Source organism: Ambystoma mexicanum, chromosome 6p (genome assembly GCF_040938575.1).
Source record: "Ambystoma mexicanum isolate Mex_15411 chromosome 6p, UKY_AmexF1_1, whole genome shotgun sequence".
Classification (NCBI taxonomy): domain Eukaryota; kingdom Metazoa; phylum Chordata; class Amphibia; order Caudata; family Ambystomatidae; genus Ambystoma; species Ambystoma mexicanum.
The window spans coordinates 20686323-20711642 of record NC_090935.1 but is presented as its reverse complement, the minus strand read 5'-3'; the positions used below and the strand labels follow the sequence as shown (position 1 = coordinate 20711642).

Genomic DNA, 25320 nt, shown 5'->3' with positions numbered 1-25320 from the left:
GCTGCTGCAGCTCTGCCTCCCTTCCCCTCATAGATATGGCTGCTGCAGCCCTGCCTCCCCTGCCCCTCACTGATATGGCTGCTGCAGTCCGGCCTCCCTTGCCCCTCACAGATATGGATGCTGCAGCCCTGCCTCCTCTGCCCTTCACAGATATGGTTGCTGCAACCCTGCCTCCTTTGCCCCTCACAGATATGGATGCTGCAGCCCTGCCTCCCTGCCCCTCACAGATATGGCTGCTGCAGCCCTGCCTCCCTTGCCCCTCACAGATATGGCTGCTGCAGCCCTGCCTCCCCAGCCCCTCACAGATAAGATATGGCTGCTGCAGCCCTGCCTCTGCATGTGACCACTACTCCTGACAGCCAGGGCTTCTGCACCCTGCCCTTTTCCCTAGCTGGCATGATCACCCTGCTTCAGAACGTCTCTTTCCATCATACACATGCATGTGTTGTAATTCTGCCATAGTACACACACGCTCTCTAAATCCTGACCCTCACAGACATGGCTGCTCTCATTGCTTGCGCATTTCCCCAGCCCCGAATGGGTCACTGGAGACTGAACGGCCGTCTGTGAAGCAACCTCGGGCTGAACTGCCTGAACCAGGCTGCACCGCTCCCCCTGCACTGAAAGGACAGCTCCTCCGGCTCCACCAAGGTAAAGAAAGCTCCTGTTGCAGAGGGGAGGGGCTGCACAAGAGTGACAGCCCCTGCTGCACGGGGGAGGGGCAGCTCAGCACCTGCAGCAGCACAGTGACAGCCCCTGCTGCACGGGTGATATTAGCTGCGCTACACTGGCACACCCTTCTGCAGTGTGGAATGACTGCACACCTTCTGTACTACAGTGACAGCCCCTGCTGCACAGGGGATGGGCAGCACAGGACCTGCGGCACGGGGGAGGGGCTGCACAGCTCTAGCTGCACTACACTGGCACACCCTTCTGCAGTGTGGAATGACTGCACACCTGCTGTACTACAGTGACATCCCCTGCTGCACGGGTGATATTAGCTGCGCTACACTGGCACACCCTTCTGCAGTGTGGAATGACTGCACACCTTCTGTACTACAGTGACAGCCCCTGCTGCACAGGGGATGGGCAGCACAGGACCTGCGGCACGGGGGAGGGGCTGCACAGCTCTAGCTGCACTACACTGGCACACCCTTCTGCAGTGTGGAATGACTGCACACCTGCTGTACTACAGTGACAGCCCCTGCTGCAAAAGGGGGGGGGGAGGGGGTGGCTCCACTGGTCTTGCTGCTCTAATGCAGGTTCAGACAGGGGCATACAGTTGGCATGCGCACCAATCGAATAGTGGCCAACCGGTGCATTTGGGTAGTACCCAAGGTGGAGTTTTGGGGTAAAATGCATTTAATGAATATTTGTTCAGTAACAATTGATAAAACTGGTCGCTGGAGAATGAAGCAACTCATCAAACAGGCCCACTTTGGCCCCAGAAGTTGGGCCACACTAGGATTTGGGGTGTGCACTTTGAGCATTGTCCTTCGGGCCAGTCCATGCCAGAACAGAATAGTGCCACATTTGCCTATCGCTCTTCGCGCCTGATTTCTCCTTCTTCTTCTTCTATGCGCTGTATTCATGGGAATGATGATTTGAGAAGCATGAGGTGGCCCTGCTAGGATTCAAACTGTGACCTACAGACTGAACACGGATGAGCTGTGTTTCATTACACAATAACACATGAAAAATAGCCCACAGTAAAAACACACCTGCAAACAGCCTCTTAAAATTAAGTGAACAATTGTAAAGAATGTCGTTTTCACATGGTGTTATTTTCTGAAAAATGTTAAGGAAGCGAAAAGAGCCATTTAAAAAATGGTATTTTATTATTATTTTTTTATTTGATTTATATTTCAGGTGAACCTGTAATTTTATCAAAGGAAGTCTTGAGAATTTGTTTTTGAATAGTTTTTCTTTTCAGGTTCTTCTAAAAAGGTTTTCCAGGTTCTTTCTAAAAAGGCTTTCCACAGATCAAAAGCTAGGTGTGTAGTGCGGGATGCGACAGCCACAAAAGAGGTTGTTGCGCAATTTGTCCAATAAGCTTGCTGCATGAAAGTTGCCTCATTTAAAGGGTGGTCTCGTTGATCTGTGTGAAAGCCAGTTCGACAAGGGTCGCCATGGCCACCGTCCACCGTGTGGATTCTCCGGAGATTAGTCTTTTCCACATATTGTCTTCCTGGGCCAACAGGGGGTTCATAATCGGTGGTAGCAGATAAATGATTCTGTTTTGTTTGGTGCAGGGACACGTTAGCACCAGGTGCCTGAGTGTTTCCACGCTCTCCGTGTGTTTACATAGTCGGCAGGTTTGGTTTTCCACCATGCCTCGAATGGCGAGTATTTCTTTTGTCTGCAGTATGTTGAGTCTCGCTTTCATGAACAGCAGTCTTTTTTTCTTTTCTGGAAATTTGCTGACATACTTGATTGGCACTTTCAGTTTGTTGAACGTGGGCGGAAGGTGTTGTAATAGTTTGTTGTCAGCTGCTGCCTGCAACGACAGGATCCAGTCCCTTTCTTCGAGTTTGCGTTTGATTTTATCCGGATTTTCTTTTAGATCTGTTTCTGTGCATGATATATCCGATAGACTTTCTTCTCTGATTTTGGCCCATTTTTTGAAGGCGGCGCAGTTACCATACTCCAGTTCTTCTTTGATCGAAGCGTATACTGGCAGGTAGTCGGCTAAGATGATTTTTCTGAATAGTCTCATTGCACTGAACTCAGCTATCGATGCCAATGATAGCAGTCCCAGCTCTCTTCTGATAGCCGCAATTGCTGTTGATTTTGGTAGCCCTAAAGCGGCTTTCCAGATCATACCTTCTATTTTGTTCCATATCGTCTGAGGCATGCTAAGTGAGGCCTCTGTTCCAAAGATTAGCGTCGGCACAAACTTTCGATTTGTAAAAATTAATTGCTGGGCTTAGCGAAAATTTGCCAAATTTCCTATCCAGTGTTCTCATTTGCGCTGCCAGTCTCTTCGCTTTGTCCCAGATTGCTGCTTGCATTGCCTGATCAGTTTTTGAGTTGTCTAGTTCGAACCCTAGATATCTGATCTCTTTGACTTTTTCAATTTGGATGTCATCTAAGTGCCATGACTCTGCTCTTGTTGGTTTTTTCGATTTTTTTCTCAAGTGTCCTAATTTTTGTTTTATTTTTGTTAATCTCTAGATGATTTGTCGCGATGTATTCTGTAAGATTTGTTAGTTTCCTTTGCAGTCCCACTTTAGTCTGGTCGATCAAAATTACGTCATCAGCGTATAGTAGGCGGGGGATGGTGGTTTTCCCTATTTTTGGCGGAAATGTTCTGATGTTTTCTTCAGCATATTGCAGGACACCAAGAAAGGCGATAAAGAGCGCCGGCGCAAACGGGCAGCCCTGTTTTACTCCTCTTTTTACCTGGATTTCCTCCGATAAGGTGCCCTCTTGATTAAGCTTCACTCTTACAGTTGTGTGCGAGTGTAGTGCGATTAGAGGGTCGAGCACTGATTTGGGACAATCCCAGGCTTCCAATTTTTTCCATAACAGGTTTCTATCTATTTTGTCAAAAGCTTTTGACAGGTCAACAAACGCCAGATAGTTCTTGGGTGCTCCTTCTTTTACTTTGGCTTTTAAGATGTTAATTATCAAGGTGTTAATAGCTGTTGATCCATTTTTTTGGAAGCCGGTTTGCAGAGTGTCTTTACACTTTGCTGATTTTTCCCAAATCCTCCACTGGTCCAGAATGATCGAAGAGAAGATCTTTCCCATAATGTCTAGTAATGCGATTGGTCTATAGTTTACTGAGTCTTCCCGACAACCCTTCTTATGAATCGGTACGATAACTGCTTTTAGCCAGGACTCTGGGATTTGTTGCGTTCTTTCGCATTCCTCGAAGATACTTCCAATCAGTTCTGCCCATTCTTTTGGAAATTGCTTGAAGGCGGTGTTTGTTAATCCATCTGGACCTGGAGCTCTAGATGATTTCAATTTTCTGATTTTTAATTCGATAACTTCCGGGTTTGAGGTGGATACCCAGGTCGTGATTGCAGTTGTTTTAGTCTGTTCTACTGATTCCTTGGGCTCTTCAAACTCCCTTGATAGGTGCTCGATCCATTTCGCTTCTGGGACAGCATTTATCGGAGCTGAGTTCGATGTAAGGCTGCTTTTTTTGATTAATGACCAGAAGTTGCTAGATTTGTTTGTTGCCAGTGTTCTCAACATTTCTTCAGTGTCTAGTTGGTATTGCGCTGCTCTAGTTTCTTTCCGCCAATTTACGGATCTTTTTACTTCAGTTTTCACTCCCGCCAGTCTTGTTCTTTTTTTGAGTTTTTTGCCCTTCTTTTTAGTTTGCGCCCTAGTTTTCTTTGTTCTACCAGCTCTTTGTTATATGTGTGGGCAGTGTGTGGTTGGGGCGTCCTTGTGGCTCCTGCCGGTTTCTTGTATGGCGGCAGCAGAGCGAGATAATTTGGTCTCTCTTTATTCTTGCTTAGTTGGTTAGCAGATGTTTTTTCCTCCCAGACCGATTTTATTTGTTTGAGGTTTGCTTCCGTTAGTCATAGCCGTGTTTGCTGGGCGTTCGTTCCCACTGTGGCCGTGTAGACCGGTTTCCTTGGTTTCCACCCATGCCAAGTGCATGTGAGTAGGTTGTGGTCGCTATTAGTCGTTTTTATGACTTCAAATCTTGTTATGTTTGTTGCTATGGCCGCGGAGATGAAGATGTAATCTAACGTCGCTTTAGAGGCACCTCGTTCCCAAGTTGGAATGTTCAATTGGCTGGGGAATAGGGCGGCTGTATTTTGTAGGTTTCTCGAGCTGATTATTTCCATCCAGGCTTTCCCACGTTCCAAAGCTGCGTCTGTCCACGTTCCCTGATTTTCTTTGTTGCATTTTGCGTTGAGGTCCCCACATACCATTATCTCTATTTCGTCAAACTCTTCATATAGTTGATCGATGGTCAAACTCATCGTTGAGCAGAACTCTTTTACGGTTGTTCGTTGGGGATTCCAGTAGCAATTTATAATTGCCAAAATGTTGCGTTTTATCCTCTTGGCGTTCTGGGTGGATGGGGACCATGTGGTAAGGGTCACTAACATTTCATATGATTCTCTCCATTTCTTCGGCGCTTTGAGACCCAGGCCGTTTTTTATCGCCGTTAGCAGCCCAGATGATGGTCTTCCTAGGGGTCCCCTCGTTGCTGCTGCGATTTCCAAGCAGAATCCGTCCAAGGTGGGTTTCTCAAGCAGCCATGTCTCTTGTAGACATAGAATGTCGAAAAAACCCAAGTTCACATCTCCCGGCGTAGTTAGGTGATTGTATCCTCTGGTGTTCCAGGATCCGAGGATAAAAAGATCCTTGACGGGCCGTTTCTCGATGGTCGACGTTGTTCCCACTATTTCGAGGCCCGGCCCTTCTAGCTGCTATTTCATAGTTTTCTTAGACCAGGTAGATGTAAACCAGTCCCACGGGCCTCTTGAAGGTCTGAAGTTCCGTGTTTTTTGGGGGCTCTTCTGGTCGTTCACTTTTGCGATGGAATGTCTAGTTGGCTGTGGTGTTCGATTTTCTTTTCCACTCCTTCCGTTTGGTCCATTTCGTGTTGATGACGATTGTCATCCACGTTACTTCTTTTGCGCGAGTTTGGGTCTGCGTGGTTCAAGGCCCCTCTCTGGTCTCGTGAACCGTCTCTACGGTATTGTTTGATTTCTTCATGCGCATTTCCTTTATCCTTCGTCTTGTTCCATTGGTTGTTAGCGTATAGATCTTCTGTTTTTGAGTGATAGTGCGCTTTGTAATTTTTGAGTTTTGTTATTTTCCAGTCTTGCTCCTCTCGTTTGGTCTTTGTCATTTCAGTCAGCTGGAGTCCCATTGATGCCATTTCCTCAAAAACTGCTTTGTCCATGTGGATGATGCTCTCAGCCTTTACATGTAAATAGGCTTTCGCCGTCCTGCCCTTGTGATAAGGCTCTACCAACTCGATGTCACTTGACCTCACGTCCCTAAGGGTTTTTGATTTTTTCATGATCTGAAGGATGGTTGGTCGGTTTAAGATTGAGTACTCCTTTGTGATAACTTGTTGTTCGAGTTTAAATAAGCGGTGTGACTCTTGTTTGTCGTTTCCGTTTTCCTCTTTTCTCCCACGGGAGATTGGAGTCTCGGATTACTTCTATCTCTCGCACTCTCTTTCCGTCTCGATGATATGTTTGCTTTCAAATACGTGCCGGTGGACATGATTGCGTCGCCTTTCTTTCCGGATTTGTCCTTTTGTTTCGTTTCTTCCCATTTGGCCTTTTCCTCACTCGAGGCACCTTTTTCTTCACTAATGATTTCTACTCCCTCGTTTTTTTGGCTGTTACGTTGGAAGTTACGTCTTGTTTTCTGTTATCCGGGTCAGTAGATTCCCGGTGCTGTGATACATTCATTAGCGGCGAGTCTGTCATAAATTCTTCCACTGTTCGTGGAGATCTTTGGGCGGTGTTCTTCGGGGAGCAGGGATCATCCAGGATTACGATCTCATCTGTTTTCCCCTCTCCTTTTTTTAGAGTTATGACCAATTGTCCTGGTAGTAGTTTAGTAACTCCAGGGAGTTTGCCGGATGTGCTCGCTCTTATTTCTTTTTTTTTGTTTATACAGAGGTTTGTCTGAGTCTTTTCTGTTCTGTCTTCCGGGCCTTTTATCCCACTGAGCACTTTCTGGATTTGGGCTTCCGGCCTGTTGTTCCACTGTGCAGCTTCTGTGTTTGGAGTTCTAGAGGATTTCCCAGGTTTGAACCCTGAGGTGGTGTATGGTTTCTAGTTTGTTGTTCTAGACGCTCAATTTTTTGCTCAAGCGCCTCGATTTTTCTTTCCCAGTTTATTTCCTGGATATTTTTCTGTGTTTCTATGGCCGTTATATAGCTTTCTACATGGGCCATTTTTGCGCTCATATTTCCGAGGATTGCTGTATTGTCCTGTATTTCATTTTTTAGTGCTTCATATAGTTTGCAGAAAGGCGCTAGTACAATTGACATTGCCGACATGGTTGCTATCATGTCCGGTTTCTGGTTTGAGGTGTCTTTGTGAATGGCTGCGGCAATATCGCTTAGCCGGCGATTTTTAGGAGAGATTTGGGTTTTCTCAGCTCTTTTTGACATACCTATACTGTGTGGGCCCCGGTGTTCTGTTTGTGAAGTAGGGTTCTGGCTTGTTGACGTTCTCCCCGCCTGTAGCTTCCGAGGTGTCCGTTGGAGTTCCCAGTTCCTTGTGGATGGTAAGGCCGCTGTTTGTAGTTCCGTGACCAAGTGCGGCTTCGTCCATACAGGCTGTTGTTCACTGTCATCTGTTAGGTCCACGGGTCTTTGGGTTTCCTCCGAGGACAGGCTTGCTATATGATCTTCTACGGTTGCCTTTGTCCTTTCGCCCTTGTTTGTTATTGGGGTTTTTTGCTTCTTTTTGGGCTCCGAGTTTGAAGTTTCAGTGTCCGACGAGATCTTGGGATTGGAGGATTCCATTTGTCTTTCCCGACGCTGATCCTCTTCCCCGCTCTTGGACTGGGCTTTGGTTTCTCTTTCATTGCTATTTTCTGTGCATGCTGCAACGTTTGGTTTTTTTCCCATCTGTGTGGCGATTATGGATTGGGTATCGTCTGTTTTTCTTAGTTTTGATCCTGGCATGATTTCTTTCGCTATTTCGAGCATCTCTGCACCTGATACCTCTGAGTCCACTGTTAGTTTGCGTTTGTACTGTTGGGTAAAGAATGTTTTTAGGGGGCAGGATAGTAGCAGCGCCGGAAGTTTTGATGGTCTTTTTCTTTTAGACAACTTTCCTTCTTCTCTACTTTTTGTGGTCAAGTCTTTTGTACCCCTTTTTTTTCTTGAGTTGAGGGTGCCTTCCGAGGTGTTTGGTTTCTTTTACATTTGAGTTTTTTCCTTTTTTGTTGATTTACACCGGTTTTTGCACTCTCGTCCTCTGTTTCCTTGGTTGAGTCCTCCTGGTCGCTTACTCTGTATGCGTCCCCTCGTTTGTTATCTTCTTCAAAGACTTCGTCACTATCTCTGTCTGAGGACGATTCACCGGAACTGATTTCAACTGGTTCCTTGTGCTCCTATACCTGATTTTTGTACACAACTGTTGTGTTTCTCTGGTCTGTCTCTTTGCTCTTATGGTCTGAGTGGATCATTGCCTTGATGTTCAATGTTTTCTTAGGGCAGTCCATATTTTTTGCTGTTCCCACGGGGGAAAGCGATGTCTTTTTTGTTCCTTTCTCCACATTATTTTGGATCTGCACATTTGCATCCACTGGGGCTTGGCTGCCGGGGGTGGGGGTGGGTTGAAGCGTTTCTCACAGGGAATGTTACATGTAAGGGGAGTCCACCCGCTGGCTGCTACATGGACGTTGTTGTGGATCAGGTTACCCACTGGCACCTCCAAACTCGGGGTCTTCCAGACGTCGTCCACCTCCTCATCCGCCCTTCTCCGCCCGCCCCACAGCAGGAGCCCTGCGAAGGTGGTGACGCCGGTCATCCTCCGACAACCCTGACGCCACCACCACTCGTCTCTAGGACAGTTGCTAGGGCTCCCGCTGCGTCGCGGACGATTGGGACGGCAACTGGGTCAGGTATGCTCTTTTTCTCTCTCCCACCCAGCCCGGCGTGGCAGGGGCTCTCTACTTCTTCCACCTCCGTCTCCGTCTCTGTCTCCACGGGCTGGTTTCTTCGCACTCCGCACTCTGCCGGGGCTGCGCCGGTGGGGCTGTGGGCAGACCTGACGGGAGAACTCGGACTCACAGTTTCAGGCGCGTTTGCGCTCGCCGGCGTCGAGACCGCAGCCGCAGCCCACAAAGCTGGTAAGCTCGTTTGTGCTTGCCTCTGATGCGTTTTCATTATAAGCTTACCTCTGGGGGTTCTTGCTTTTTCCGCTCTCTTGGCCACAGCCCCCGCGTCCGCGGCGTCGGCCTCCGGTGCTCTCATTTTCTGTGTTGGTTTAGACGTTGATTCTCCGCGTTCCTCCGACTCCCGGTAGGTCGTCTTGGCCTTTCCTACTGGGGGTGTGGGAGGATGCACTTCAGGCTCCATCGCGCTTTTACTCCGCGTCTGCAGCGGACTGCTGCAGACTGCTCTCACCTCGGCTCGCAGCTCCGCTCACCGCTCCGCGGTGTACTGGGCTAATTAACCACTTCCTGGCACAACGATGTGGTCGGACTACAGGACTGCTGCAGACTGCTCTCCCCTCGGCTCGCAGCTCAGAGCCTACTCCCATGAGATGTTATGGTATGAGATGGTATTTACTTCGCAAAGGTGTAAGGAATTTAATCCCCAGCAAACATTGTAAAGGCGTCTGTGTAATTTACCCGAGACCACGGAAGGAGACCAGTGCACATACAGTGGAACAGTGGACATGTGTTTAGTATGTATTTGAAGAACAGGGATGTGAATGTCGATCAGACATGACTTGCAAGAGAACACATTTACAGATGGAAAGTGTTCCCACCAAGGCTGCCTGTACAGTGGTATAAGGATGAGAACCAGGAGGGAGCCAGTGGGTGAGGGTGTAATGAGAACCAGCAGTGAGCCAGTGGATGGGGCTGTAATGAGAACCAGGAGGGAGCCAGTTGATGAGGGTTTAATGGGAACCTGGAGGGAGCCAGTGGACGAGGGTGTATGAGAACCGGGAGGGACCCAATGGATGTGGTTGTAATGACAACCAGTAGGGGTCAATGAATGAGGGTGTAATGAGAACCAGTAGGGAGCCAGTGGATGAGGGTGTAATGAGAACCTTTAGGGAGCCAGTGAATGAGGGTGTAATGAGAACCTGTAGGGATCCAGTGGATGAGGGTGTAATGAGAACCAGGAGGGAGCCAGTGGATGAGGGTGTTGTGAGAACCAGTAGGGAGCCGGTGAATGAGGGTGTAATGAGAACCAGTAGGGAGCCGGTGAATGAGGGTGTAGTGAGAACCAGTAGGGAGCCAGTGGGCGAGGGTGTAATGAGAACCAGCAGTGAGCCAGTGGATGGGGGTGTAATGAGAACCAGGAGGGAGCCAGTGGATGAGGGTGTAATGAGAACCAGGAGGGAGCCAGTGGATGAGGGTGTAATGAGAACAAGGAGGGAGCCAGTGGACGAGGGTGTATGAGAGCCAGGAGGGACCCAATGGATGAGGTTGTAATGAGAACCAGTAGGGAGTCAGTGAATGAGGGTGTAAGGAGAACCAGAAGGGAGCCAGTGGATGAGGGTGTTGTGAGAACCAGTAGGGAGCCGGTGGATGAGGGTGTAATGAGAACCAGTAGGGAGCCGGTGAATTAGGGTGTAATGAGAACCAGTAGGGAGCCAGTGGGTGAGGGTGTAATGAGAACCAGCAGTGAGCCAGTGGATGGGGGTGTAATGAGAACCAGGAGGGAGCCAGTGGATGAGGGTGTAATGAGAACCAGGAGTGAGCCAGTGGATGAGGGTGTGTGAGAACCAGGAGTGACCCAATGGATGAGGTTGTAATGAGAACCAGGAGGGAGCCAGTGGATGAGGGTGTAATGAGAACCAGGAGGGAGCCAGTGGATGAGGGTGTTGTGAGAACCAGTAGGGAGCCGGTGGATGAGGGTGTAATGAGAACCAGTAGGGAGCCGGTGAATTAGGGTGTAATGAGAACCAGTAGGGAGCCAGTGGGTGAGGGTGTAATGAGAACCAGCAGTGAGCCAGTGGATGGGGGTGTATTGAGAACCAGGAGGGAGCCAGTGGATGAGGGTGTAATGAGAACCAGGAGTGAGCCAGTGGATGAGGGTGTGTGAGAACCAGGAGTGACCCAATGGATGAGGTTGTAATGAGAACCAGGAGGGAGCCAGTGGATGAGGGTGTAATGAGACCCAGGAGGGAGCCAGTGGACGAGGGTGTATGAGAACCAGGAGTGACCCAATGGATGAGGTTGTAATGAGAACCAGTAGGGAGTCAGTGAATGAGGGTGTAATGAGAACCAGTAGGGAGCCAGTGGATGAGGGTGTAATGAGAACCTGTAGGGTTCCAGTGGATGAGGGTGTAATGAGAACCAGGAGGGAGTCAGTGGATGAGGGTGTTGGGAGAACCAGTAGGGAGCCGGTGAATGATGGTGTAATGAGAACCAAGAGGGAGCCAGTGGATGAGGGTGTAATGAGAACCAGTAGGGAGTCAGTGGATGAGGGTGTAATGAGAACCAGGAGGGAGCCAGTGGATGAGGGTGTAATGAGAACCTTTAGGGAGCCAGTGGATGAGGGTGTAATGAGAACCTGTAGGGATCCAGTGGATGAGGGTGTAATGAGCACCAGGAGGGAGCCAGTGGATGAGGGTGTTGGGAGAACCAGTAGGGAGCCGGTGAATGAGGGTGTAATGAGAACCAAGAGGGAGCCGGTGAATGAGGGTGTAGTGAGAACCAGTAGGGAGCCAGTGGGTGAGGGTGTAATGAGAACCAGCAGTGAGCCAGTGGATGGGGGTGTATTGAGAACCAGGAGGGAGCCAGTGGATGAGGGTGTAATGAGAACCAGGAGTGAGCCAGTGGATGAGGGTGTGTGAGAACCAGGAGTGACCCAATGGATGAGGTTGTAATGAGAACCAGGAGGGAGCCAGTGGATGAGGGTGTAATGAGACCCAGGAGGGAGCCAGTGGACGAGGGTGTATGAGAACCAGGAGTGACCCAATGGATGAGGTTGTAATGAGAACCAGTAGGGAGTCAGTGAATGAGGGTGTAATGAGAACCAGTAGGGAGCCAGTGGATGAGGGTGTAATGAGAACCTGTAGGGTTCCAGTGGATGAGGGTGTAATGAGAACCAGGAGGGAGTCAGTGGATGAGGGTGTTGGGAGAACCAGTAGGGAGCCGGTGAATGAGGGTGTAATGAGAACCAAGAGGGAGCCAGTGGATGAGGGTGTAATGAGAACCAGTAGGGAGTCAGTGGATGAGGGTGTAATGAGAACCAGGAGGGAGCCAGTGGATGAGGGTGTAATGAGAACCTTTAGGGAGCCAGTGGATGAGGGTGTAATGAGAACCTGTAGGGATCCAGTGGATGAGGGTGTAATGAGCACCAGGAGGGAGCCAGTGGATGAGGGTGTTGGGAGAACCAGTAGGGAGCCGGTGAATGAGGGTGTAATGAGAACCAAGAGGGAGCCGGTGAATGAGGGTGTAGTGAGAACCAGTAGGGAGCCAGTGGGCGAGGGTGTAATAAGAAAAAGCAGTGAGCCAGTGGATGGGGGTGTAATGAGAACCAGGAGGGAGCCAGTGGATGAGGGTGTAATGAGAACCAGGAGGGAGCCAGTGGATGAGGGTGTAATGAGAACAATGAGGGAGCCAGTGGACGAGGGTGTATGAGAACCAGGAGGGACCCAATGGATGAGGTTGTAATGAGAACCAGTAGGGAGTCAGTGAATGAGGGTGTAATGAGAACCAGTAGGGAGCCAGTGGATGAGGGTGTAATGAGAACCTTTAGGGAGCCAGTGGATGAGGGTGTAATGAGAACCTGTAGGGATCCAGTGGATGAGGGTGTAATGAGAACCAGGAGGGAGCCAGTGGATGAGGGTGTTGTGAGAACCAGTAGGAAGCCGGTGAATGAGGGTGTAATGAGAACCAGTAGGGAGCCGGTGAATTAGGGTGTAATGAGAACCTGTAGGGAGCCAGTGGATGAGGGTGTAATGAGAACCTGTAAGGATCCAGTGGATGAGGGTGTAATGAGAACCAGGAGGGAGCCAGTGGATGAGGGTGTTGGGAGAACCAGTAGGGAGCCGGTGAATGAGGGTGTAATGAGAACCAAGAGGGAGCCAGTGGATGAGGGTGTAATGAGAACCAGTAGGGAGTCAGTGGATGAGGGTGTAATGAGAACCAGGAGGGAGCCAGTGGATGAGGGTGCAATGAGAACCAGTAGGGAGCCAGTGGATGAGGGTGTAATGAGAACCTTTAGGGAGCCAGTGGATGAGGTTGTAATGAGAACCTGTAGGGATCCAGTGGATGAGGGTGTAATGAGAACCAGGAGGGAGCCAGTGGATGAGGGTGTTGTGAGAACCAGTAGGGAGCCGGTGAATGAGGGTGTAATGAGAACCAGTAGGGAGCCGGTGAATGAGGGTGTAATGAGAACCAGTAGGGTGCCAGTGGGTGAGGGTGTAATGAGAACCAGCAGTGAGCCAGTGAATGGGGGTGTAATGAGAACCAGGAGGGAGCCAGTGGATGAGGGTGTAATGAGAACCAGGAGGGAGCCAGTGGATGAGGGTGTAATGAGAACCAGAAGGGAGCTGGTAGACGAGGGTGTATGAGAACCAGGAGGGACCCAATGGATGAGGTTGTAATGAGAACCAGTAGGGAGTCAGTGAATGAGGGTGTAATGAGAACCTGTAAGGATCCAGTGGATGAGGGTGTAATGAGAACCAGGAGGGGGCCAGTGGATGAGGGTGTTGGGAGAACCAGTAGGGAGCCGGTGAATGAGGGTGTAATGGGAAGAGGAGGGAGCCAGTGGACGAGGGTGTATGAGAACCAGGAGGGACCCAATGGATGAGGTTGTAATGAGAACCAGTAGGGGTCAGTGAATGAGGGTGTAATGAGAACCTTTAGGGAGCCAGTGAATGAGGGTGTAATGAGAACCTGTAGGGATCCAGTGGATGAGGGTGTAATGAGAACCAAGAGGGAGCCAGTGGATGAGGGTGTTGTGAGAACCAGTAGGGAGCCGGTGAATGAGGGTGTAATGAGAACCAGTAGGGAGCCGGTGAATGAGGGTGTAGTGAGAACCAGTAGGGAGCCAGTGGGCGAGGGTGTAATGAGAACCAGCAGTGAGCCAGTGGATGGGGGTGTAATGAGAACCAGGAGGGAGTCAGTGGATGAGGGTGTAATGAGAACCAGGAGGGAGCCAGTGGACGAGGGTGTATGAGAGCCAGGAGGGACCCAATGGATGAGGTTGTAATGAGAACCAGTAGGGAGTCAGTGAATGAGGGTGTAAGGAGAACCAGTAGGGAGCCAGTGGATGAGGGTGTAATGAGAACCTTTAGGGAGCCAGTGGATGAGGGTGTAATGAGAACCTGTAGGGATCCAGTGGATGAGGGTGTAATGAGAACCAGGAGGGAGCCAGTGGATGAGGGTGTTGTGAGAACCAGTAGGGAGCCGGTGAATGAGGGTGTAATGAGAACCAGTAGGGAGCCGGTGAATTAGGGTGTAATGAGAACCAGTAGGGAGCCAGTGGGTGAGGGTGTAATGAGAACCAGCAGTGAGCCAGTGGATGGGGGTGTAATGAGAACCAGGAGGTAGCCAGTGGATGAGGGTGTAATGAGAACCAGGAGTGAGCCAGTGGATGAGGGTGTATGAGAACCAGGAGTGACCCAATGGATGAGGTTGTAATGAGAACCAGGAGGGAGCCAGTGGATGAGGGTGTAATGAGACCCAGGAGGGAGCCAGTGGACGAGGGTGTATGAGAACCAGGAGTGACCCAATGGATGAGGTTGTAATGAGAACCAGTAGGGAGTCAGTGAATGAGGGTGTAATGAGAACCAGTAGGGAGCCAGTGGATGAGGGTGTAATGAGAACCTGTAGGGTTCCAGTGGATGAGGGTGTAATGAGAACCAGGAGGGAGTCAGTGGATGAGGGTGTTGGGAGAACCAGTAGGGAGCCGGTGAATGAGGGTGTAATGAGAACCAAGAGGGAGCCAGTGGATGAGGGTGTAATGAGAACCAGTAGGGAGTCAGTGGATGAGGGTGTAATGAGAACCAGGAGGGAGCCAGTGGATGAGGGTGCAATGAGAACCAGTAGGGAGCCAGTGGATGAGGGTGTAATGAGAACCTTTAGGGAGCCAGTGGATGAGGGTGTAATGAGAACCTGTAGGGATCCAGTGGATGAGGGTGTAATGAGCACCAGGAGGGAGCCAGTGGATGAGGGTGTTGGGAGAACCAGTAGGGAGCCGGTGAATGAGGGTGTAATGAGAACCAAGAGGGAGCCGGTGAATGAGGGTGTAGTGAGAACGAGTAGGGAGCCAGTGGGCGAGGGTGTAATAAGAAAAAGCAGTGAGCCAGTGGATGGGGGTGTAATGAGAACCAGGAGGGAGCCAGTGGATGAGGGTGTAATGAGAACCAGGAGGGAGCCAGTGGATGAGGGTGTAATGAGAACAAGGAGGGAGCCAGTGGACGAGGGTGTATGAGAACCAGGAGTGACCCAATGGATGAGGTTGTAATGAGAACCAGTAGGGAGTCAGTGAATGAGGGTGTAATGAGAACCAGTAGGGAGCCAGTGGATGAGGGTGTAATGAGAACCTGTAGGGTTCCAGTGGATGAGGGTGTAATGAGAACCAGGAGGGAGTCAGTGGATGAGGGTGTTGGGAGAACCAGTAGGGAGCCGGTGAATGAGGGTGTAATGAGAACCAAGAGGGAGCCAGTGGATGAGGGTGTAATGAGAACCAGTAGGGAGTCAGTGGATGAGGGTGTAATGAGAACCAGGAGGGAGCCAGTGGATGAGGGTGTAATGAGAACCTTTAGGGAGCCAGTGGATGAGGGTGTAATGAGAACCTGTAGGGGTCCAGTGGATGAGGGTGTAATGAGCACCAGGAGGGAGCCAGTGGATGAGGGTGTTGGGAGAACCAGTAGGGAGCCGGTGAATGAGGGTGTAATGAGAACCAAGAGGGAGCCGGTGAATGAGGGTGTAGTGAGAACCAGTAGGGAGCCAGTGGGCGAGGGTGTAATAAGAAAAAGCAGTGAGCCAGTGGATGGGGGTGTAATGAGAACCAGGAGGGAGCCAGTGGATGAGGGTGTAATGAGAACCAGGAGGGAGCCAGTGGATGAGGGTGTAATGAGAACAAGGATGGAGCCAGTGGACGAGTGTGTATGAGAACCAGGAGGGACCCAATGGATGAGGTTGTAATGAGAACCAGTAGGGAGTCAGTGAATGAGGGTGTAATGAGAACCAGGAGGGAGTCATTGGATGAGGGTGTTGGGAGAACCAGTAGGGAGCCGGTGAATGAGGGTGTAATGAGAACCAAGAGGGAGCCAGTGGATGAGGGTGTAATGAGAACCAGTAGGGAGTCAGTGGATGAGGGTGTAATGAGAACCAGGAGGGAGCCAGTGGATGAGGGTGCAATGAGAACCAGTAGGGAGCCAGTGGATGAGGGTGTAATGAGAACCTTTAGGGAGCCAGTGGATGAGGGTGTAATGAGAACCTGTAGGGATCCAGTGGATGAGGGTGTAATGAGCACCAGGAGGGAGCCAGTGGATGAGGGTGTTGGGAGAACCAGTAGGGAGCCGGTGAATGAGGGTGTAATGAGAACCAAGAGGGAGCCGGTGAATGAGGGTGTAGTGAGAACCAGTAGGGAGCCAGTGGGCGAGGGTGTAATAAGAAAAAGCAGTGAGCCAGTGGATGGGGGTGTAATGAGAACCAGGAGGGAGCCAGTGGATGAGGGTGTAATGAGAACCAGGAGGGAGCCAGTGGATGAGGGTGTAATGAGAACAAGGAGGGAGCCAGTGGACGAGGGTGTATGAGAACCAGGAGTGACCCAATGGATGAGGTTGTAATGAGAACCAGTAGGGAGTCAGTGAATGAGGGTGTAATGAGAACCAGTAGGGAGCCAGTGGATGAGGGTGTAATGAGAACCTGTAGGGTTCCAGTGGATGAGGGTGTAATGAGAACCAGGAGGGAGTCAGTGGATGAGGGTGTTGGGAGAACCAGTAGGGAGCCGGTGAATGAGGGTGTAATGAGAACCAAGAGGGAGCCAGTGGATGAGGGTGTAATGAGAACCAGTAGGGAGTCAATGGATGAGGGTGTAATGAGAACCAGGAGGGAGCCAGTGGATGAGGGTGTAATGAGAACCTTTAGGGAGCCAGTGGATGAGGGTGTAATGAGAACCTGTAGGGATCCAGTGGATGAGGGTGTAATGAGCACCAGGAGGGAGCCAGTGGATGAGGGTGTTGGGAGAACCAGTAGGGAGCCGGTGAATGAGGGTGTAATGAGAACCAAGAGGGAGCCGGTGAATGAGGGTGTAGTGAGAACCAGTAGGGAGCCAGTGGGCGAGGGTGTAATAAGAAAAAGCAGTGAGCCAGTGGATGGGGGTGTAATGAGAACCAGGAGGGAGCCAGTGGATGAGGGTGTAATGAGAACCAGGAGGGAGCCAGTGGATGAGGGTGTAATGAGAACAAGGAGGGAGCCAGTGGACGAGGGTGTATGAGAACCAGGAGGGACCCAATGGATGAGGTTGTAATGAGAACCAGTAGGGAGTCAGTGAATGAGGGTGTAATGAGAACCAGTAGGGAGCCAGTGGATGAGGGTGTAATGAGAACCTGTAGGGTTCCAGTGGATGAGGGTGTAATGAGAACCAGGAGGGAGTCAGTGGATGAGGGTGTTGGGAGAACCAGTAGGGAGCCGGTGAATGAGGGTGTAATGAGAACCAAGAGGGAGCCAGTGGATGAGGGTGTAATGAGAACCAGTAGGGAGTCAATGGATGAGGGTGTAATGAGAACCAGGAGGGAGCCAGTGGATGAGGGTGTAATGAGAACCTTTAGGGAGCCAGTGGATGAGGGTGTAATGAGAACCTGTAGGGATCCAGTGGATGAGGGTGTAATGAGCACCAGGAGGGAGCCAGTGGATGAGGGTGTTGGGAGAACCAGTAGGGACCCGGTGAATGAGGGTGTAGTGAGAACCAGTAGGGAGCCAGTGGGCGAGGGTGTAATAAGAAAAAGCAGTGAGCCAGTGGATGGGGGTGTAATGAGAACCAGGAGGGAGCCAGTGGATGAGGGTGTAATGAGAACCAGGAGGGAGCCAGTGGATGAGGGTGTAATGAGAACAAGGAGGGAGCCAGTGGACGAGGGTGTATGAGAACCAGGAGGGACCCAATGGATGAGGTTGTAATGAGAACCAGTAGGGAGTCAGTGAATGAGGGTGTAATGAGAACCAGTAGGGAGCCAGTGGATGAGGGTGTAATGAGAACCTGTAGGGTTCCAGTGGATGAGGGTGCAATGAGAACCAGGAGGGAGTCAGTGGATGAGGGTGTTGGGAGAACCAGTAGGGAGCCGGTGAATGAGGGTGTAATGAGAACCAAGAGGGAGCCAGTGGATGAGGGTGTAATGAGAACCAGTAGGGAGTCATTGGATGAGGGTGTAATGAGAACCAGGAGGGAGCCAGTGGATGAGGGTGTAATGAGAACCTTTAGGGAGCCAGTGGATGAGGGTGTAATGAGAACCTGTAGGGGTCCAGTGGATGAGGGTGTAATGAGCACCAGGAGGGAGCCAGTGGATGAGGGTGTTGGGAGAACCAGTAGGGAGCCGGTGAATGAGGGTGTAATGAGAACCAAGAGGGAGCCGGTGAATGAGGGTGTAGTGAGAACCAGTAGGGAGCCAGTGGGCGAGGGTGTAATAAGAAAAAGCAGTGAGCCAGTGGATGGGGGTGTAATGAGAACCAGGAGGGAGCCAGTGGATGAGGGTGTAATGAGAACCAGGAGGGAGCCAGTGGATGAGGGTGTAATGAGAACAAGGATGGAGCCAGTGGACGAGTGTGTATGAGAACCAGGAGGGACCCAATGGATGAGGTTGTAATGAGAACCAGTAGGGAGTCAGTGAATGAGGGTGTAATGAGAACCAGGAGGGAGTCAGTGGATGAGGGTGTTGGGAGAACCAGTAGGGAGCCGGTGAATGAGGGTGTAATGAGAACCAAGAGGGAGCCAGTGGATGAGGGTGTAATGAGAACCAGTAGGGAGTCAGTGGATGAGGGTGTAATGAGAACCAGGAGGGAGCCAGTGGATGAGGGTGCAATGAGAACCAGTAGGGAGCCAGTGGATGAGGGTGTAATGAGAACCTTTAGGGAGCCAGTGGATGAGGGTGTAATGAGAACCTGTAGGGATCCAGTGGATGAGGGTGTAATGAGCACCAGGAGGGAGCCAGTGGATGAGGGTGTTGGGAGAACCAGTAGGGAGCCGGTGAATGAGGGTGTAATGAGAACCAAGAGGGAGCCGGTGAATGAGGGTGTAGTGAGAACCAGTAGGGAGCCAGTGGGCGAGGGTGTAATAAGAAAAAGCAGTGAGCCAGTGGATGGGGGTGTAATGAGAACCAGGAGGGAGCCAGTGGATGAGGGTGTAATGAGAACCAGGAGGGAGCCAGTGGATGAGGGTGTAATGAGAACAAGGAGGGAGCCAGTGGACGAGGGTGTATGAGAACCAGGAGTGACCCAATGGATGAGGTTGTAATGAGAACCAGTAGGGAGTCAGTGAATGAGGGTGTAATGAGAACCAGTAGGGAGCCAGTGGATGAGGGTGTAATGAGAACCTGTAGGGTTCCAGTGGATGAGGGTGTAATGAGAACCAGGAGGGAGTCAGTGGATGAGGGTGTTGGGAGAACCAGTAGGGAGCCGGTGAATGAGGGTGTAATGAGAACCAAGAGGGAGCCAGTGGATGAGGGTGTAATGAGAACCAGTAGGGAGTCAATGGATGAGGGTGTAATGAGAACCAGGAGGGAGCCAGTGGATGAGGGTGTAATGAGAACCTTTAGGGAGCCAGTGGATGAGGGTGTAATGAGAACCTGTAGGGATCCAGTGGATGAGGGTGTAATGAGCACCAGGAGGGAGCCAGTGGATGAGGGTGTTGGGAGAACCAGTAGGGAGCCGGTGAATGAGGGTGTAATGAGAACCAAGAGGGAGCCGGTGAATGAGGGTGTAGTGAGAACCAGTAGGGAGCCAGTGGGCGAGGGTGTAATAAGAAAAAGCAGTGAGCCAGTGGATGGGGGTGTAATGAGAACCAGGAGGGAGCCAGTGGATGAGGGTGTAATGAGAACCAGGAGGGAGCCAGTGGATGAGGGTGTAATGAGAACAAGGAGGGAGCCAGTGGACGAGGGTGTATGAGAACCAGGAGGGACCCAATGGATGAGGTTGTAATGAGAACCAGTAGGGAGTCAGTGAATGAGGGTGTAATGAGAACCAGTAGGGAGCCAGTGGATGAGGGTATAATGAGAACCTTTAGGGAGCCAGTGGATGAGGGTGTAATGAGAACCTGTAGGGATCCAGTGGATGAGGGTGTAATGAGAACCAGGAGGGAGCCAGTGGATGAGGGTGTTGTGAGAACCAGTAGGAAGCCGGTGAATGAGGGTGTAATGAGAACCAGTAGGGAGCCGGTGAATTAGGGTGTAATGAGAACCTGTAGGGAGCCAGTGGATGAGGGTGTAATGAGAACCTGTAAGGATCCAGTGGATGAGGGTGTAATGAGAACCAGGAGGGAGCCAGTGGATGAGGGTGTTGGGAGAACCAGTAGGGAGCCGGTGAATGAGGGTGTAATGAGAACCAAGAGGGAGCCAGTGGATGAGGGTGTAATGAGAACCAGTAGGGAGTCAGTGGATGAGGGTGTAATGAGAACCAGGAGGGAGCCAGTGGATGAGGGTGCAATGAGAACCAGTAGGGAGCCAGTGGATGAGGGTGTAATGAGAACCTTTAGGGAGCCAGTGGATGAGGTTGTAATGAGAACCTGTAGGGATCCAGTGGATGAGGGTGTAATGAGAACCAGGAGGGAGCCAGTGGATGAGGGTGTTGTGAGAACCAGTAGGGAGCCGGTGAATGAGGGTGTAATGAGAACCAGTAGGGAGCCGGTGAATGAGGGTGTAATGAGAACCAGTAGGGTGCCAGTGGGTGAGGGTGTAATGAGAACCAGCAGTGAGCCAGTGAATGGGGGTGTAATGAGAACCAGGAGGGAGCCAGTGGATGAGGGTGTAATGAGAACCAGGAGGGAGCCAGTGGATGAGGGTGTAATGAGAACCAGAAGGGAGCTTGTAGACGAGGGTGTATGAGAACCAGGAGGGACCCAATGGATGAGGTTGTAATGAGAACCAGTAGGGAGTCAGTGAATGAGGGTGTAATGAGAACCTGTAAGGATCCAGTGGATGAGGGTGTAATGAGAACCAGGAGGGAGCCAGTGGATGAGGGTGTTGGGAGAACCAGTAGGGAGCCGGTGAATGAGGGTGTAATGGGAAGAGGAGGGAGCCAGTGGACGAGGGTGTATGAGAACCAGGAGGGACCCAATGGATGAGGTTGTAATGAGAACCAGTAGGGGTCAGTGAATGAGGGTGTAATGAGAACCTTTAGGGAGCCAGTGAATGAGGGTGTAATGAGAACCTGTAGGGATCCAGTGGATGAGGGTGTAATGAGAACCAAGAGGGAGCCAGTGGATGAGGGTGTTGTGAGAACCAGTAGGGAGCCGGTGAATGAGGGTGTAATGAGAACCAGTAGGGAGCCGGTGAATGAGGGTGTAGTGAGAACCAGTAGGGAGCCAGTGGGCGAGGGTGTAATGAGAACCAGCAGTGAGCCAGTGGATTGGGGTGTAATGAGAACCAGGAGGGAGCCAGTGGATGAGGGTGTAATGAGAACCAGGAGGGAGCCAGTGGACGAGGGTGTATGAGAGCCAGGAGGGACCCAATGGATGAGGTTGTAATGAGAACCAGTAGGGAGTCAGTGAATGAGGGTGTAAGGAGAACCAGTAGGGAGCCAGTGGATGAGGGTGTAATGAGAACCTTTAGGGAGCCAGTGGATGAGGGTGTAATGAGAACCTGTAGGGATCCAGTGGATGAGGGTGTAATGAGAACCAGGAGGGAGCCAGTGGATGAGGGTGTTGTGAGAACCAGTAGGGAGCCGGTGAATGAGGGTGTAATGAGAACCAGTAGGGAGCCGGTGAATTAGGGTGTAATGAGAACCAGTAGGGAGCCAGTGGGTGAGGGTGTAATGAGAACCAGCAGTGAGCCAGTGGATGGGGGTGTAATGAGAACCAGGAGGTAGCCAGTGGATGAGGGTGTAATGAGAACCAGGAGTGAGCCAGTGGATGAGGGTGTATGAGAACCAGGAGTGACCCAATGGATGAGGTTGTAATGAGAACCAGGAGGGAGCCAGTGGATGAGGGTGTAATGAGACCCAGGAGGGAGCCAGTGGACGAGGGTGTATGAGAACCAGGAGTGACCCAATGGATGAGGTTGTAATGAGAACCAGTAGGGAGTCAGTGAATGAGGGTGTAATGAGAACCAGTAGGGAGCCAGTGGATGAGGGTGTAATGAGAACCTGTAGGGTTCCAGTGGATGAGGGTGTAATGAGAACCAGGAGGGAGTCAGTGGATGAGGGTGTTGGGAGAACCAGTAGGGAGCCGGTGAATGAGGGTGTAATGAGAACCAAGAGGGAGCCAGTGGATGAGGGTGTAATGAGAACCAGTAGGGAGTCAGTGGATGAGGGTGTAATGAGAACCAGGAGGGAGCCAGTGGATGAGGGTGCAATGAGAACCAGTAGGGAGCCAGTGGATGAGGGTGTAATGAGAACCTTTAGGGAGCCAGTGGATGAGGGTGTAATGAGAACCTGTAGGGATCCAGTGGATGAGGGTGTAATGAGCACCAGGAGGGAGCCAGTGGATGAGGGTGTTGGGAGAACCAGTAGGGAGCCGGTGAATGAGGGTGTAATGAGAACCAAGAGGGAGCCGGTGAATGAGGGTGTAGTGAGAACGAGTAGGGAGCCAGTGGGCGAGGGTGTAATAAGAAAAAGCAGTGAGCCAGTGGATGGGGGTGTAATGAGAACCAGGAGGGAGCCAGTGGATGAGGGTGTAATGAGAACCAGGAGGGAGCCAGTGGATGAGGGTGTAATGAGAACAAGGAGGGAGCCAGTGGACGAGGGTGTATGAGAACCAGGAGTGACCCAATGGATGAGGTTGTAATGAGAACCAGTAGGGAGTCAGTGAATGAGGGTGTAATGAGAACCAGTAGGGAGCCAGTGGATGAGGGTGTAATGAGAACCTGTAGGGTTCCAGTGGATGAGGGTGTAATGAGAACCAGGAGGGAGTCAGTGGATGAGGGTGTTGGGAGAACCAGTAGGGAGCCGGTGAATGAGGGTGTAATGAGAACCAAGAGGGAGCCAGTGGATGAGGGTGTAATGAGAACCAGTAGGGAGTCAGTGGATGAGGGTGTAATGAGAACCAGGAGGGAGCCAGTGGATGAGGGTGTAATGAGAACCTTTAGGGAGCCAGTGGATGAGGGTGTAATGAGAACCTGTAGGGGTCCAGTGGATGAGGGTGTAATGAGCACCAGGAGGGAGCCAGTGGATGAGGGTGTTGGGAGAACCAGTAGGGAGCCGGTGAATGAGGGTGTAATGAGAACCAAGAGGGAGCCGGTGAATGAGGGTGTAGTGAGAACCAGTAGGGAGCCAGTGGGCGAGGGTGTAATAAGAAAAAGCAGTGAGCCAGTGGATGGGGGTGTAATGAGAACCAGGAGGGAGCCAGTGGATGAGGGTGTAATGAGAACCAGGAGGGAGCCAGTGGATGAGGGTGTAATGAGAACAAGGATGGAGCCAGTGGACGAGTGTGTATGAGAACCAGGAGGGACCCAATGGATGAGGTTGTAATGAGAACCAGTAGGGAGTCAGTGAATGAGGGTGTAATGAGAACCAGGAGGGAGTCAGTGGATGAGGGTGTTGGGAGAACCAGTAGGGAGCCGGTGAATGAGGGTGTAATGAGAACCAAGAGGGAGCCAGTGGATGAGGGTGTAATGAGAACCAGTAGGGAGTCAGTGGATGAGGGTGTAATGAGAACCAGGAGGGAGCCAGTGGATGAGGGTGCAATGAGAACCAGTAGGGAGCCAGTGGATGAGGGTGTAATGAGAACCTTTAGGGAGCCAGTGGATGAGGGTGTAATGAGAACCTGTAGGGATCCAGTGGATGAGGGTGTAATGAGCACCAGGAGGGAGCCAGTGGATGAGGGTGTTGGGAGAACCAGTAGGGAGCCGGTGAATGAGGGTGTAATGAGAACCAAGAGGGAGCCGGTGAATGAGGGTGTAGTGAGAACCAGTAGGGAGCCAGTGGGCGAGGGTGTAATAAGAAAAAGCAGTGAGCCAGTGGATGGGGGTGTAATGAGAACCAGGAGGGAGCCAGTGGATGAGGGTGTAATGAGAACCAGGAGGGAGCCAGTGGATGAGGGTGTAATGAGAACAAGGAGGGAGCCAGTGGACGAGGGTGTATGAGAACCAGGAGTGACCCAATGGATGAGGTTGTAATGAGAACCAGTAGGGAGTCAGTGAATGAGGGTGTAATGAGAACCAGTAGGGAGCCAGTGGATGAGGGTGTAATGAGAACCTGTAGGGTTCCAGTGGATGAGGGTGTAATGAGAACCAGGAGGGAGTCAGTGGATGAGGGTGTTGGGAGAACCAGTAGGGAGCCGGTGAATGAGGGTGTAATGAGAACCAAGAGGGAGCCAGTGGATGAGGGTGTAATGAGAACCAGTAGGGAGTCAATGGATGAGGGTGTAATGAGAACCAGGAGGGAGCCAGTGGATGAGGGTGTAATGAGAACCTTTAGGGAGCCAGTGGATGAGGGTGTAATGAGAACCTGTAGGGATCCAGTGGATGAGGGTGTAATGAGCACCAGGAGGGAGCCAGTGGATGAGGGTGTTGGGAGAACCAGTAGGGAGCCGGTGAATGAGGGTGTAATGAGAACCAAGAGGGAGCCGGTGAATGAGGGTGTAGTGAGAACCAGTAGGGAGCCAGTGGGCGAGGGTGTAATAAGAAAAAGCAGTGAGCCAGTGGATGGGGGTGTAATGAGAACCAGGAGGGAGCCAGTGGATGAGGGTGTAATGAGAACCAGGAGGGAGCCAGTGGATGAGGGTGTAATGAGAACAAGGAGGGAGCCAGTGGACGAGGGTGTATGAGAACCAGGAGGGACCCAATGGATGAGGTTGTAATGAGAACCAGTAGGGAGTCAGTGAATGAGGGTGTAATGAGAACCAGTAGGGAGCCAGTGGATGAGGGTATAATGAGAACCTTTAGGGAGCCAGTGGATGAGGGTGTAATGAGAACCTGTAGGGATCCAGTGGATGAGGGTGTAATGAGAACCAGGAGGGAGCCAGTGGATGAGGGTGTTGTGAGAACCAGTAGGAAGCCGGTGAATGAGGGTGTAATGAGAACCAGTAGGGAGCCGGTGAATTAGGGTGTAATGAGAACCTGTAGGGAGCCAGTGGATGAGGGTGTAATGAGAACCTGTAAGGATCCAGTGGATGAGGGTGTAATGAGAACCAGGAGGGAGCCAGTGGATGAGGGTGTTGGGAGAACCAGTAGGGAGCCGGTGAATGAGGGTGTAATGAGAACCAAGAGGGAGCCAGTGGATGAGGGTGTAATGAGAACCAGTAGGGAGTCAGTGGATGAGGGTGTAATGAGAACCAGGAGGGAGCCAGTGGATGAGGGTGCAATGAGAACCAGTAGGGAGCCAGTGGATGAGGGTGTAATGAGAACCTTTAGGGAGCCAGTGGATGAGGTTGTAATGAGAACCTGTAGGGATCCAGTGGATGAGGGTGTAATGAGAACCAGGAGGGAGCCAGTGGATGAGGGTGTTGTGAGAACCAGTAGGGAGCCGGTGAATGAGGGTGTAATGAGAACCAGTAGGGAGCCGGTGAATGAGGGTGTAATGAGA

The 25320-nt window shown here is 51.2% G+C and overlaps 1 protein-coding gene across 1 annotated transcript in view; it reads left to right on the top strand.

Moving 5' to 3' along the window:
- Positions 1-519: 519 nt before the first annotated feature.
- Positions 520-25320, top strand: part of LOC138511149 (zinc finger protein 566-like) — a 375850-nt gene continuing 351049 nt past the window's right edge. The window contains exon 1 of the mRNA XM_069626648.1: positions 520-651. The gene's annotated coding sequence lies outside the window, so the exon portion shown is untranslated. The remainder of the gene's footprint in view (positions 652-25320) is intronic.